Here is a 15,560-nt window from a genome sequence, read left to right as displayed (position 1 = left end):
TCAAGAGTGTGCCAGGGCCCAGTTACAACACAGTCACTACCTCATGCAACTCAAATGTGGTCCACAGGCTGCTTCCAGGAGAGTGGTTGAAACCAATTATTCGTTTGGTTCAATAAACCCTCACCATCTGACAGACAGGGACAGGTGCCGGGGGAGCAGGAAGGAGACCCTATATTTGGAAGTACTTATTTTTCTCACTCCACTTGTTATTTGTAAAGTGCTGACCATATTATTTACCATGAGTGCTGTGGCCCACAGACAATATGCAATCCACCAGCGTGAATCTGAGCCTCTTCGTGCCAGGGCTAATCCCAGTGGGAAAAGGCTGTTCCAGAGCATGGTAGAAGGGCCATTGTCATTTGTAATGCACCAATTCCAATAGTCACATGGTAATTCTGTGCCCAAATTGGCCATTCTTACTGAACCTACTGTGCTAGTTAATAAGCCATTGCCTCTCAGCTTCAGTCCTATCCTCTGAGACTCCACACTGGGATTCGGGAAACCACATTTTCCCTTTGTCAGCAGATTTTCTGAGAGATTCTGCCAACAGAGAGTTCTAAGGGATGACTGGAAGGCTGCAGAGGGGGGCATGGCCATTAAACTGGTCCCCACCTCCAGCTGTGCCTGCACTCCCAGAACTAGTCTCTGTGTCTGCTGTGGTTTCATGGTGTCCTCCAAAGCTTAGGTGTTGAAAATGTAATCCCCAGTCCAACCGTGTTGACAGGTGGGACCTTAAAAGGTGATTAGGCTGTGAGGGCTCTGCCCTCATCACTGGCCCAATGCTGTTTTCACAGGAGGGTTAGTTTCTGTAGGAGTGAGTCCTTTCCTGTCTTATGTGTGATGTTTTGCCCTTCTGCCTTTGCCATGGGATGGTGGCTGCAAGTAAGCCCTCACCAAATGTGGGCTCCTCAATTTGGACTTCCTAGCTTCCAGCGCTGTAAGAAATAAATTTCATTTCTTTAGAAATTTTCCCAGTCTGTGGTATTCTGCTATCACACTGTTTATCAGGCTTTTTTGTTTTTATCTCAAGCACACTTGAACCTATAATTAAACTTCCATGGCACACTTAAATTAAACCCCTCCCCCCCAAAAGTATACTTACTGTGCTTTGTACTTCTTTCAAAAATAATTTATGGTCTTTAAAAATTTTCATGGCACACTGGTTGAAAATCACTGCACTAATGTGAGGCTGTTCAGCACACCTCCTGGGTAAAGGGCTCAACTACAACTTGAACTTTACCTTAGAAATGAAAACAATGTAACCCGGACATTTGTACCCTCATATTAATCTGAAATTTAAAAAAAATCACTATGCTATAGCAACACAAAACAGACTAAGATGATCTCCCACTACCACTGCCACAGACACCAGCGCCAGCCAGGTGGTGGCACCACCTCAAAGATCTAAGTCCCAGCTCCATGCAGCATTGCCTCAAGTTTCCAGGTTCTGTTAACACCAGATCTTCCTTTTTAGATGTGGGGAGCATTTTTTACACTTAACATTGCTGTATTATTTTTGACTTTTTCATTCTTGAGTACCTGTTCTCTATTTTCTCACATTTTAACATAAGGCTGAGAGCACTGTACACATGGTCCTACACCTTCACTTTTCACACCACAATGCACCTTACAGATATCTATACACAGAGATCATTACATTCTTTATACTAACTGATAGTGTTCCTTTTGGTGGATGCGCCATAATTTATTTAACTAGTCTCCTGGCTTATTTCAGTATTTTCCAATCAAAACAATGGTTCAACAAAAAAAAATGTGTCAGAATTATATACATTATACATCATTTTGCACTGCTAGAGCAGAATACCTGAGACTAAGTAATTTATATAAAACAGAAATTTATTTATTTATTTATTCTTTTTTTTTAATTGAATCATAGCTGTGTACATTAATGCGATCATGGGGCACCATACACTGGTTTCATAGACCGTTTGACACATTTTCATCACACTGGTTAACATAGCCTTCCTGGCATTTTCTTAGTTATTGTGTTAAGACATTTACATTCTACATTTACTGAGTTTCACACGTACCCTTGTGAGATGCACCGCAGGTATAATCCCACCAATCACCCTCCCTCTGCCCCCCTCCCCCCCTCCCCTCCCTTTCCCCCTTCCCCCATTCTTAGGTTATAACTGGGTTATAGCTTTCATGTGAAAGGCATAAATTAGTTTCATAGTAAGGCTGAGTACATCTATCTTCCATTCTTGAGATACTTTACTAAGAAGAACATGTTCCAGCTCCATCCATGTAAACATGAAAGAGGTAAAGTCTCCATCTTTATTTAAGGCTGCATAATTTTCCATGGTGTACATATACCACAATTTATTAATCCATTCATGGATCAATGGGCACTTGGGCTTTTTCCATGATTTAGCAATTATGAATTGGGCTGCAATAAACATTCTGGTATAAATATCTTTGTTATATTTTTGGTCTTCTGGGTATATGTCTAGTAGAGGAATTATAGGATTGAATGGCAGATCTATTTTTAGATCTTTAGTGTGGTCCAAACATCTTTCCAAAAGGAATGTATTAATTTGCATTCCCACCAGCAGTGTAGACGTGTTCCCTTTTCTCCACATCCATGCCAACATCTCTGGTCTTGGGATTTTGTGATATGGGCTAATCTTACTAGAGTTAGATGATATCTCAAAGTAGTTTTGATTTGCATTTCTCTGATGATTAAAGTTGATGAGCATTTTTTCATGTGTCTGTAGGCCATGTGCCTGTGTTCTTCAGAGAAGTTTCTCTTCAAGTCCCTTGCCCAGCCTGCGATGGGATCAATTCTTCTTTTCTTGCTTATACGATTGAGCTCTCTGTGAATTCTGGATATTAAACCTTTGTCAGAAACATAACCTGCAAATATCTTCTCCCATTCTGATGGCTGTTTGCTTGCTTTACTTACTGTGTTCTTGGCTGTGCAGAAGCTTTTTAGTTTGATCAGGTCCCAGTAGTGTATTTTTGAAGCTGCTTCAATTGCCCAGGGGATCCTCCTCATAAAATACTTGCCCAGACCGATTTCTTCAAGGGTTTTCCCTGCACTCTCTTCAAGTATTTTTACAGTTTCATGTCTTAAGTTTAAATATTTAATCCAGTGAGAGTCTATCTTAGTTAATGGTGAAAGGTGTGGGTCGAGTTTCAGTCTTCTACAGGTTGCCAGCCAGTTCACCCAGCACCATTTGTTAAATAGGGAATCTTTTCCCCACTGAATGTTTTTAATTGTCTTGTCAAAGATCAAATAACGGTAAGTAGCTGGATTTATCTCTTGGTTCTCTATTCTGTTCCAGACATCTACTTCTCTGTTTTTGTGCCAGTACCATGCCGTTTTGATCACTATCGATTTATAGTATAGTCTGAGGTCTGGTAGCCTGATTCCTCCTGCTTTGTTTTTATTTCTGAGTAATGTTTTTGCTATTCGAGGTTTTTTCTGATTCCATATAAAATGAAGTATTATTTTTTCAAGATCTTTAAAGTATGACAGTGGAACTTTAATAGGGATTGCATTAAAATTGTTTTAATTGCTTTGGGTAGTACGGACATTTTAACAATGTTGATTCTTCCCAGCCATGAGCATGGTATGTTTTTCCATTTGTTAACATTTTCAGCTATTTCTTTTCTTAGAGTTTCATAGTTCTCTTTATAGAGATCTTTCATGTCCTTTGTTAGATAAACTTCCAAATATTTCATCTTCTTTGGCACTACTGTGAATGGAATAGAGTCCTTAACTGTTTTTCTCAGCTTGACTATTGTTGGTGTATATAAAGGCTACTGATTTATGAATGTTGATTTTGTGATCCGAGATGCTGCTGTATTCCTTGATCACTTCTAAGAGTTTTGTAGTAGAATTCCTGGTGTTTTCCAGATATACAATCATATCATCTCCGAAGAGTGAAAGTTTGATCTCTTCTGACCATATATGGATACCCTTGATTGCCTTTTCTTCCCTAATTGTGATGGCTAAAACTTCCATTACAATGTTAAAGAGCAGTGGGGACAATGGGCAGCCTTGTCTGGTTCCTGATATGCATGGAAATGATTTCAATTTAACTCCATTCAATACGATATTGGCTGTGGGTTTGCTGTAGATGGCCTCTATCAGTTTAAGAAATGTCCCTTTTATACCAATTTTCTTAAGTGTTCTGATCATGAAGGGATGCTGTATATTATCAAAAGCTTTTTCTGCATCAATTGAGAGAATCATATGATCTTTGTTTTTTAATTTGTTTATGGGCTGAATTATACTTATAGATTTATGTATATTGAACCAGCATTGAGACCCTGGGATAAAACCGACTTGGTCATGATGTATAATTTGTTTGATGTGTTGCTGGATTCTGTTTGTTAGGATCTTACTGAATATTTTTGCGTCTATAGTCATTTGTGATATTGGTCTATAATTTTTTCTTGTTGGGTCTTTTCCTGGTTTGGGGATCAGGGTGATGTTTGCTTCATAGAACGTGTTGGGTAGTCTTCCTTCTTTTTCTACATTTTGGAACAGGTTGAGTCATATAGGTACTAATTCCTCATTAAAAGTTTGGTAGAATTCTGATGTGAAGAAATCTTGTCCCAGGCTTTTCTTTTTAGGGAGGTTTTGTATGGTTGATGCTATTTCAGAACTCGATATGGGCCTGTTCAACATTTCCACTTGATTCTGGCTGAGTCTTGGAAGGTGACATGCTTCCAAGTATTGGTCAATTTCCTTCAGATTTTTATATTTCTGAGAATAAAGTTTCTTGTAATATTCATTAAGGATTTTTTGAATTTCTGAGGAGTCTGTTGTTATTTTGTCTTTATCGTTTCTGATTGATGAGATTAGAGATTTACTCTTTTTTTTCCTGGTTAGGTTAGCCAAAGGTTTATCTATTTTATTGACCTTTTCAAAAAACCAACTTTTTGATTTATTGATCTGTTGTATAATTCTTTTGTTTTCAATTTCATTTAATTCTGCTGTAATTTTGGTTATTTCTTTTCTTCTACTGGGTTTGGGGTTGGAATGTTCTTCCTTTTCCAGTTGCTTGAGATGTGCCATTAAGTTGTTAACTTGCTCTCTTTCCGTTCTCTAGGAAAGCTTACAGTGCTATAAATTTCTGTCTTAGGACTGCCTTTGTGGTATCCCAGAGGTTCAGATAATTTGTGTCTTCATTGTCATTTTGGTCCAAAAATTTGGCAATTTCCTTCTTAATGTCATCTCTGACCCAGCTATCATTCAGCATGAGGTTATTTAACGTCCATGTTTTTGTTCCATGGTGGTCCAAGAAGATGCACGGAATAATTTCTATTGTTATAAATTTACTGAGGTTAGACTTTGACATAAGATGTGATCGATTTTGGCGTATGTTGCATGGGCTAATGAGAAGTATATGTATTCAGTTTTGTTGGGATGAAATGTTCTGTAGATGTCTGCTAAATCCAAATGTTGGATGGTTAGATTTAAATCTAAAATTTGTTTGCTCAGCTTCTTATTGGAGGATCGATCCAACACCTCCAAAGGAGTGTTGAAATCTCCAACGATTATGGATCTGGAGGAAATCAAGTTGCTCATGTCTGTTAGAGTTTCTCTTATAACTGAGGTGCATTCTCTTATAATTGAGGTGCATAGTTATTAATAATGGAAATCTCATCCTATTGAGTATTACACTTAACAAATATGAAGTGACCATTCTTATCCTGCCTTACTTTTGTTGGTTTAAAGCCTATTGTATCTGCAAATAAAATTGCAACACCTGCTTTTTTCTGATTACCATTTTCCTGAAATATGGATGGCCATCCTTTCACACTGAGTCTATATTTGTCTTTTAAGGTAAGATGTGACTCTTGTATGCAGCAAATATCTGGCCTGAGTTTTTGTATCCAATCAGCTAACCTGTGCCTCTTTAGAGGACAGTTTAAGCCGTTCACTTTAATGGAGGATATTGATAAGTCTGGTAAAATTTGGGGTATAGAGTTTTTTGAAAGTCCAGTGGACATTTTTAATCCTTTCGCCACTGTGGAAGTTGTAGTTTTATCAAAAGTATCTGAGTTAGTTTACTTTTGTGGCAGAGGATTTGGCTGGTCATTGTGGAGGATAGATCGGAGAATATCCTGAAGAGCTGGTTCGGTTATGGCAAATTTCTTCAACATATGAATGTCATTAAAGTATTTAATTTCTCCATCATAAATAAAACTCCGTTTAGCTGGATACAGGATCTGGGGTTCAAAGTTCTTTTGCTTTAGGAGATTAAAAGTCGATGACCACCCTCTTCAGACTTGAAATTTTCAGCAGAGAGATCTACAGTCATTCGAATATTCTTCCCTTTGTAGGTAATGGATTTCTTATGTCTGGCTGCTTTCAGAATTTTCTCCTTCATATTATCTTTAGTGAAGTTAATTATGATATGCCTGAGGGATGTCTTATTGGGATTGAGTCATGCTGGGGCTCTGAAACTGTCTGCTATCTTAATTTCAGAATCTCTTGGCATGTCTGGAAAATTCTCTTTCATAATTTCATGGAGAAGGGCCTCTGTGCTTAGTGAGGCCACTTCATCCCTTTCAGGGATTCCAATGAGGTGGATATTAGCCTTCTTCGAATTATCCCAGAGCTCTCTGAGAGAATGATCTGTTTTTGCTCTCCATTTCTCTTCCTTTTTGAGAGTTTGGGAGCATTCAAATGCTTTGTCTTCAATGTCAGAAATCCTTTTTTCTGCTTCCTCCACTCTGTTACTGAAGGATTATACTGTATTTTTCAGATCTTTGAGGGCTGCAAATTCTTGCTTCAGTGCATCAAAATCCTTGGTGGTTTTGCTTTAAATTTGTTAAATTCTTGAGACAACTTTTGAATTTCTCCTTGAATTTCTAATTCCAACTTTTGAATTGCTGCTTGAATTTCTAATTCCAAATTTTCTTCCATTTTCTTAATCTTGTTTTCAATCCAAATTCTGAATTGAATTTCTGACATCTCAGCCAGCTGTTTATGAGTGGGATCTTCAGTTACATCTGCCATATCTTTCCTTGGGGGGGTGATCTATTCTGGTTATTCATGTTACCAGAGTTTTTCTGCTGATCCCGCCCCATGATTGTTTACACCATTTGATTTTTCCCCTAGAGGTTTGTGGAGGACCTGTCCAGTGCTATGGCCTGAGAAACTGGGGACCTTTTTGGTGTGGTGGGGCTAAGTGGTTCTGTCTTGTTTTCAGCTGGTCTCTGTTCGACCCTAGTGAAACAGTTACTCTGGGTTGAAGTCTCAGCTGTGGAGAAATACCAGCAATTAAGTCACCCCACCCCCCACAGGCAGCAATTGGAAAAGGAAAATCAAACCTTCCTACAACCACACACCCAGGGCACCACCTGAATAGTCCTCAGGCTATTGGCTCAGTCCAAAAGGTCCAAATCATTTGTCTCAGTCAGCACCTATCTCAGGTGGGAGAATTTAAAAGGTCTCTGGCAACTGGATCGCAGGGGTCTGGTGACTACTCTGATATGGCTTGCTCCAGTGCTCCATGGAGTCAGAAGGACCCACCCAGCAAATAGATCCGTCTGGGAAGGTTGATACCTCCTTCCCCACCTTGCACCTCTGTCACACCCAGTCACTGATAGTCCCACAGGGCTTTGACCCAATTGCCTGTAGTGAATAGATACTCCAGCGGTTTGTGCCTGCCTGAATCACAAGGAAATCTATTTCTGCTCAGCCAGTCCGCTGTGGTCTGCCTCTATCTAGCAGGGGGAGGTGAGGCCTGACAACCATCGGTGCTTGATGGAGGCTGGAGTGTGCTCACTCAGTTCCAGCCCCACCCCTGATTGATGTTACTGACAGAACAGAACAGAACAACTTTGCGGGAATTTGTTTCTGTCCCTGCTAAATTCCCCTGCAGAAAAGAAGATATTTTGAGTTCCCAGAGCCCGTGCCTCAGGCCCTGTCTTTGCTCCTGCAGGTTTGCATTCTGTTACCTGTCAGTTCTAGCCTCCTGTCTTCCTTTGTCTATAGCCTGACGATCACCTGAGGGCCAGGTGGATCTTAGGCTCAGTAAAATGGTCCTCTGGGTCAGCCCCGCCCTGGGAACTTCCCAGCTCTGTGTGTGCGTTTCTAGTCCCCGCCCTCCACCCAGGCTGGTACCACCTCAGGCAAACCCTTTACTCATTAGGCCTGCATTTTCTTTCTTTCTTTCTTTTTTTATTGGTGATTCATTGAGGGTACAATAAGGCAGGTTACACTGACTGCAATTGTTAGGTAAAGTCCCTCTTGCAATCATGTCTTGTCCCCATAAAGTGTGACACACACCAAGGCCCCACTCCCCTCCCTCTATCCCTCTTTCTGCTTTTCCTCCCCCCCCATAACCTTAATTGACTTTAATTGTCCTCATATCAAAATTGAGTACATAGGATTCATGCTTCTCTATTCTTGTGATGCTTTACTAAGAATAATGTCTTCCACTTCCATCCAGGTTAATACGAAGGATGTAAAGTCTCCATTTTTTTTAATAGCTGAATAGTATTCCATGGTATACATATACCACAGCTTGTTAATCCATTCGATTGGGATTGGGTTGGTGGGCATTTAGGCAATGTTTCCACATTTTGGCAATTATAAATGGAGCTGCAATAAAAAGCCTAGTACAAGTGTCCTTATGATAAAAGGATTTTTTTCTTTCTGGGTAGATGCCCAGTAATGGGATTGCAGGATCAAATGGGAGGTCTAGCTTGAGTGCTTTGAGGTTTCTCCATACTTCCTTCCAGAAAGGTTGTACTAGTTTGCAGTCCCACCAGCAGGGTAAAAGTGCTCCCTACTCTCCACATCCAAGCCAGCATCTACAGTTTTGAGATTTTGTGATGTGGGCCATTCTCACTGGGGTTAGATATATCTCAGGGTTGTTTTGATTTGCATTTCTCTAATATATAGAGATGATGAACATTTTTTCATGTGTTTGTTAGCCATTCGTCTGTCATCTTAGAGTAGTTTCTATTCATGTCTCTTGCCCATTGATATAAGGGATTGTTGGCTTTTTTCATGTGGATTAATTTGAGTTCCCTATAGATCCTAGTTATCAAGCTTTTGTCTGATTGAAAATATGCAAATAGCCTTTCCCATTGTATAGGTTGTCTCTTTGCTTTGGTTATTGTCTCCTTAGCTGTACAGAAGCTTTTCAGTTTAATGAAGTCCCATTTGTTTATTTTTGTTGTTGTTGCAATTGCCATGGCAGTCTTCTTCATGAAGACTTTCCCCAGGCCAGTATCTTCCAGTGTTTTTCCTATGCTTTCTTGGAGGGTTTTTACTGTTTCATGCCTTAAATTTAAGTCCTTTATCCATTTAGAATCAATTTTTGTGAGTGGGGAAAGGTGTGTGTCCAGTTTCAGTCTTTTACATGTAGACATTCAGTTCTCCCAACACCATTTATTGAATAGGGAGTCTTTCCCCCAAGGTATGTTCTTGTTTGGTTTATCGAACATTAGGTGGTTGTAAGATGTTAGTTTCATTTCTTGGTTTTCAATTCGATTCCAAGTGTCTATGTCTCTGTTTTTGTGCCAGTACCATGCTGTCTTGACCACTATGGCTTTGTAGTACAGACTAAAATCTGGTATGCTGATGCCCCCAGCTTTATTTTTATTACTAAAAACTGCCTAGGCAATACGGGGTTTTTCCAGTTCCACACAAAACGCAGAATAATTTTCTCCAAATTTGGAAAGTACGATGTTGGTATTTTGATAGGAATGGCGCTGAATAGGTAGATTGCTTTGGGAAGTATAGACATTTTAACAATGTTGATTCTTCCCATCCTTGAGCATGGTGTGTTCTTCCATTTGTTAATATCCTCTGCTATTTCCTTTTTAAGGATTTCATAATTCTCTTTCTAGAGGTCCTTCACCTCCTTCGTTAGGTATATTCCTAGGTATTTCATTTTCTTTGAGACTATGGTGAAGGGAGTTGTGTCCTTAATTAGCTTCTCATCTTGACTGTTATTGGTGTACACAAAGGCTACTGACTTGTGGACATTGATTTTATATCCTGAAACATTACTGTATTTTTTGATGACTTCTAGGAGTCTTGTGGTTGAGTCTTTGGGGTTCTCTAAGTATAAGATCATGTCGTCAGCAAAGAGGGAGAGTTAGACCTCCTCTGCTCCCATTTGGATTCCCTTTATTTCCTTGTCTTGCCTAATTGTATTGGCTAGAACTTCCAGCACTACGTTGAATAGTAAAGGTGACAGAGGACAACCTTGTCTGGTTCCAGTTCTAAGAGGAAAAGCTTTGAGTTTTACTCCATTCAGTAAAATATTGGCTGTGGGTTTGTCATAGATAGCTTCAATCAGTTTTAGAAATGTGCCACCTATGCCTATAATCTTCAGTGTTCTAATTAGAAAAGGATGCTGGATTTTATCAAATGCTTTTTCTGCATCTATTGAGAGGATCATGTGATCTTTATTTTTGCTTCTGTTAATATGGTGGATAACATTTATGGACTTGCGTATGTTAAAGCAGCCTTGCATCCCTGGGATGAAGCCTACTTGATCATGATGAATGACTTTTTTGATGATAAGCTGTAATCTATTGGCTAGGATTTTGTTGAGAATTTCTGCATCTATATTCATGAGTGAGATTGGTCTGAAATTCTCCTTTTTGTTTGGGTCTTTTCCTGGTTTTGGTATCAGGGTGATGTTTGCTTCATAGAATGTGTTGGGGAAGATTCCTTCTTTCTCAATTTTTTGGAATAATTTCTGCAATACAGGAATAAGCTCTTCCTTGAAGGTTTGATAGAATTCTGGAGTGAAGCCATCTGGACCAGGGCATTTTTTGGTTGGAAGAATTTTTATTGTTTCTTTGATCTCAGTACTTTTAATTGGTCTGTTCAGGAGCTCTATTTCTTCCTGGCTAAGTCTAGGGAGAGGGTGTGATTCCAAATATAGATCCATTTCCTTCACATTGTCAAATTTCTGGGCATAGAGTTTCTGGTAGTATTCAGAGATGATCTCTTGTATCTCTGTGGGATCAGTGGTTATTTCCCCTTTATCATTTCTGATTGAGGTTTCTAGAGATTTTACTTTTCTATTTCTCATTAGTCTGGCCAATGTTTTGTCAATTTTATTTATTTTTTCAAAAAACCACTCCTTGTTTCATTAATTTTCTCAATGATTCTTTTGTTTTCAATTTCATTGATCTCTGATTTGATTTTGGATATTTTCTTTTCTTCTACTGAGTTTAGGCTTCAATTCTTATCCTTTTTCCAATTCCATGAGATGGCTTGTGAGATTGTTGATGTGCTCTCTTTCTGTTTATTGAATGTAGGCATCTAAAGCTATGAATTTTCCTCTCAAAACTGCTTTTGCAGTATCCCACAGGTTTTGGTAGCTTGTGTCTTCATTGTTAATGAAGAAAGTTAATGATTTCCTGTTTTATTTCTTCGTGCACCCATCTGTTATTCAACAGAAGATTGTTTAATTTCCATGCCTTTGTGTGGGGTCAAGCATTATTGTTAAACTTGAGTTCCACCTTTAGTGCCTTATGGTCTGAAAAGATACAAGGTAAAATTTCAATTCTTTTGATTCTGTTGATATTTGTTTTGTGTCCCAGGATATGATCAATTTTGGAGACTGTTCCATGGGATGATGAGAAGAATGTATATTCTTTATCTTTGGGATGGAGTGTTCTATATGCGTCTATCAAGCACAGTTGTTCTAGGGTCTCATTTAAATCTCTTATATCTTTGTTTAATTTCTGTTTAGAGGATCTTTCCAGCTCTGTAAGAGGAGTGTTAAAGTCCCCTGTTATTATGGTATTATCAGATATCATATTGCTCAGACTGAGTAAGGTCTGTTTCAAGAATCTGGGAGCATTTAAATTGGGTGCATAAATATTTAAAATTGAAACATCTTCTTGTTGTATTTTTCCCTTGACCAATATAAAGTGACCATCTTTGTCTTTTTTGACTTTAGGTGCTTTAAATGCACATGAATCTGAAAATAAGATTGCAACTCCTCTTTTCTTCTGAATGCCATTTGCCTGAAAAAATTGTCTTCCAACCCTTGACTCGGAGCTTTAATTTGTCTTTTGAATCCAGGTGTGTTTCTTGCAGACAGCAAATGGATGGCTTGTGTTTTTTAATCCAGTCAGCCAATCTATGTCTCTTCAGTGGGGAATTCAAGCCATTTACATTTATTGAGATAATTGATAAGTGTGGTAGTGTTCTATTCATCTTATTTTGTGAGAGTCCCTTGCTTAGTTTTATCTTTTGCATCAGTGTGGAGGTTAGGTTCTGTCCTTTAATTTCTGAGTTCTTACTTTGCTGCTGATACATTGTGGTGGTCAGTGTGCAGAACAGGTTGAAGTATTTCCTGTAGAGCTGGACTTGTTGTGGCGAATTTCCTCAATGTTTGTATATCCGTAAATGATTTGATTTCTCCATCAAGTTTTAAGCTTAGCTCAGCAGGGTACAGAATTCTGGGCTGGAAATTGTTCTGTTTAAGTAGATTAAAGGTAGATGACCATTGTCTTCTTGCTTGGAAAGTTTCATTAGAGAAGTCTGTGGTCACTCTGATGGATTTGTCCCTGTAGGTCAACTGGCGCTTACTCCCGGCAGCTTGCAGAATCTTTTCTTTTGTCTTGACTTTGGACAGGTTCATCACAATGTGTCTTGGAGTAGCTTGGGTAGAGTTGAGGTGACCTGGGGTCCGATATCCCTCTGAAAGCAGTGTGTCAGAATCTTTGGTGATATTTGGGAAATTTTCTTTTATAATATTCTCTAGTATGGCTTCCATTCCTCTGGGGCATTCTTCTTCCCCTTCTGGGATTCCTATAACTCGTATGTTGGAATGCTTCATAAAGTCCCATAATTCTGACAGTGAACGTTCTGCTTTCTCTCTCTTTTTTTCTGCCTCTTTCACTATCTGAGTTATCTCAAGAACTTTGTCTTCTACCTCTGAAATTCTTTCTACTGCATGTTCTAACTTGTTGCTGATACTTTCCATTGCATCTTTAAGTTCTATAATTGACTGTTTCAGTTCCTTCAGGTCTGCTATATCCTTTTTATATTCTTCATATCGTTCATCTCTTATTTGATTCTGTTTTTGGATTTCCTTTTGGTTATTTTCCACTTCATTAGCAGTTTCCTTCATTGTTTCCATCATTTCTTTCATTGTTTTCATCATATGTATTCTAAATTCCCTTTCTGTCATTCCTAACATTTCTTTATAGGTGGAATCTTCTGCAGTAGCTACCTCATGGTCCCTTGGAGGGATTGTTCTGGACTGGTTCTTCATGTTGCCTGGAGTTTTCTGCTGATTATTCCTCATGAGTGATTTCTTTTATCTGTTTCCTTGCCCTAATTTTCATTTCACTTCCTCTTGTTCTTTAAATTCTCATGCCTGTGGACTACGGGTTAGATGAGTCCTTTTGGTACAGGACCAGAAGGGTGAGAAGATTGAAGGGCCAGAAAGGGATGAAAGAAAGGCGGAACGAGCAAAAAGAAAAAAAAAATAGAGAAAGGAGAGGGGATGGGAAAAAGGAATATTGACGAAAAGAAGAGAGGTGCAGAAAGGGGGAGACAGAGCAATATAGGTGTACAGTAGGGTACTTTGACAGAACCTTAATAGAAAACCATCTTATAGACGCAAAAATTCTCAACAAAATCCTAGCCAATAGATTACAGCTTATCATCAAAAAAGTCATTCATCATGATCAAGTAGGCTTCATCCCAGGGATGCAAGGCTGGTTTAACATACGCAAGTCTATAAATGTTATCCACCATATTAACAGAGGCAAAAATAAAGATCACATGATCCTCTCAATAGATGCAGAAAAAGCATTTGATAAAATCCAGCATCCTTTTCTAATTAGAACACTGAAGAGTATAGGCATAGGTGGCACATTTCTAAAACTGATTGAAACTATCTATGACAAACCCACAGCTAATATTTTACTGAATGGAGTAAAACTCAAAGCTTTTCCTCTTAGAACTGGAACCAGACAAGGTTGTCCTCTGTCACCTTTACTATTCAACGTAGTGCTGGAAGTTCTAGCCAATACAATTAGGCAAGACAAGTAAATAAAGGGATTCCAAATGGGAGCTGTGGAGGTCTAACTCTCCCTCTTTGCTGACGACATGATCTTATACTTAGAGAACCCCAAAGACTCAACCACAAGACTCCTAGAAGTCATCAAAAAATACAGTAATGTTTCAGGATATAAAATCAATGTCCACAAGTCAGTAGCCTTTGTATACACCAATAACAGTCAAGAGGAGAAGCTAATTAAGGACACAACTCCCTTCACCATAGTTTCAAAGAAAATGAAATACCTAGGAATATACCTAACGAAGGAGGTGAAGGACCTCTATAAAGTAAACTATGAAATCCTCAGAAAGGAAATAGCAGAGGATATTAACAAATGAAAGAACATACCATGCTCATGGATGGGAAGAATCAACATTGTTAAAATGTCTATACTTCCCAAAGCAATCTACCTATTCAACGCCATTCCTATCAAAATACCAACATCTTACTTTCAAGATTTGGAAAAAATGATTCTGCGTTTTGTATGGAACCGGAAAAAACCCCGTATAGCTAAGGCAGTTCTCTGTAACAAAAATAAAGCTGGGGGCATCAGCATACCAGATTTTAGTCTGTTCTACAAAGCCATAGTGGTCAAGACAGCATGGTACTGGCACAAAAACAGAGACATAGACACTTGGAATCAAATTGAAAACCACGAAATGAAACTAATTTTACAACCACCTAATCTTTGATAAACCAAACAAGAACATACCTTGGGGGAAAGACTCCCTATTCAATAAATGGTGTTGGGAGAACTGAATGTCTACATGTAAAAGACTGAAACTGGACCCACACCTTTCCCCACTCACAAAAATTGATTCAAGATGGATAAAGACTTAAACTTAAGGCATGAAACAATAAAAATCCTCCAAGAAAGCATAGGAAAAACACTAGAAGATATTGGCGTGGGGAAAGACTTCATGAAGAAGACTGCCATGGCAATTGCAACAACAACAAAAATAAACAAATGGGACTTCATTAAACTGAAAAGCTTCTGTACAGCTAAAGAGACAATAACCAAAGCAAAGAGACAACCTACACAATGGGAAAGGACATTTGCATATTTTCAATCAGACAAAAGCTTGATAACTAGGATCTATAGAGAACTCAAATTAATTCACATGAAAAAAGCCAACAATCCCATATATCAATGGGCAAGAGACATGAAGAGAACTTTCTCTAAAGACGACAGACGGATGGCTAACAAACACATGAAAAAATGTTCATCATCTCTATATATTAGAGAAATGCAAATCAAAACAACCCTGAGATATCATCTAACCCCAGTGAGAATGGCCCACATCACAAAATCTCAAAATTGCAGATGCTGGCATGGATGTGCAGAGAAGGGAACACTTTTACACTGCTGGTGGGACTGCAAACTAGTACAACCTTTCTGGAAGGAAGTATGGAGAAACCTCAAAGCACTCAAGCTAGACCTCCCATTTGATCCTGCAATCCCATTACTGGGCATCTACCCAGAAAGAAAGAAATCCTTTTATCATAAGGACACTTGTACTAGAC

This window comes from Nycticebus coucang, chromosome 1, assembly GCF_027406575.1.
Source record: "Nycticebus coucang isolate mNycCou1 chromosome 1, mNycCou1.pri, whole genome shotgun sequence".
In the NCBI taxonomy this organism is placed as follows: domain Eukaryota; kingdom Metazoa; phylum Chordata; class Mammalia; order Primates; family Lorisidae; genus Nycticebus; species Nycticebus coucang.
Note: the sequence above shows the minus strand (reverse complement) of the source record.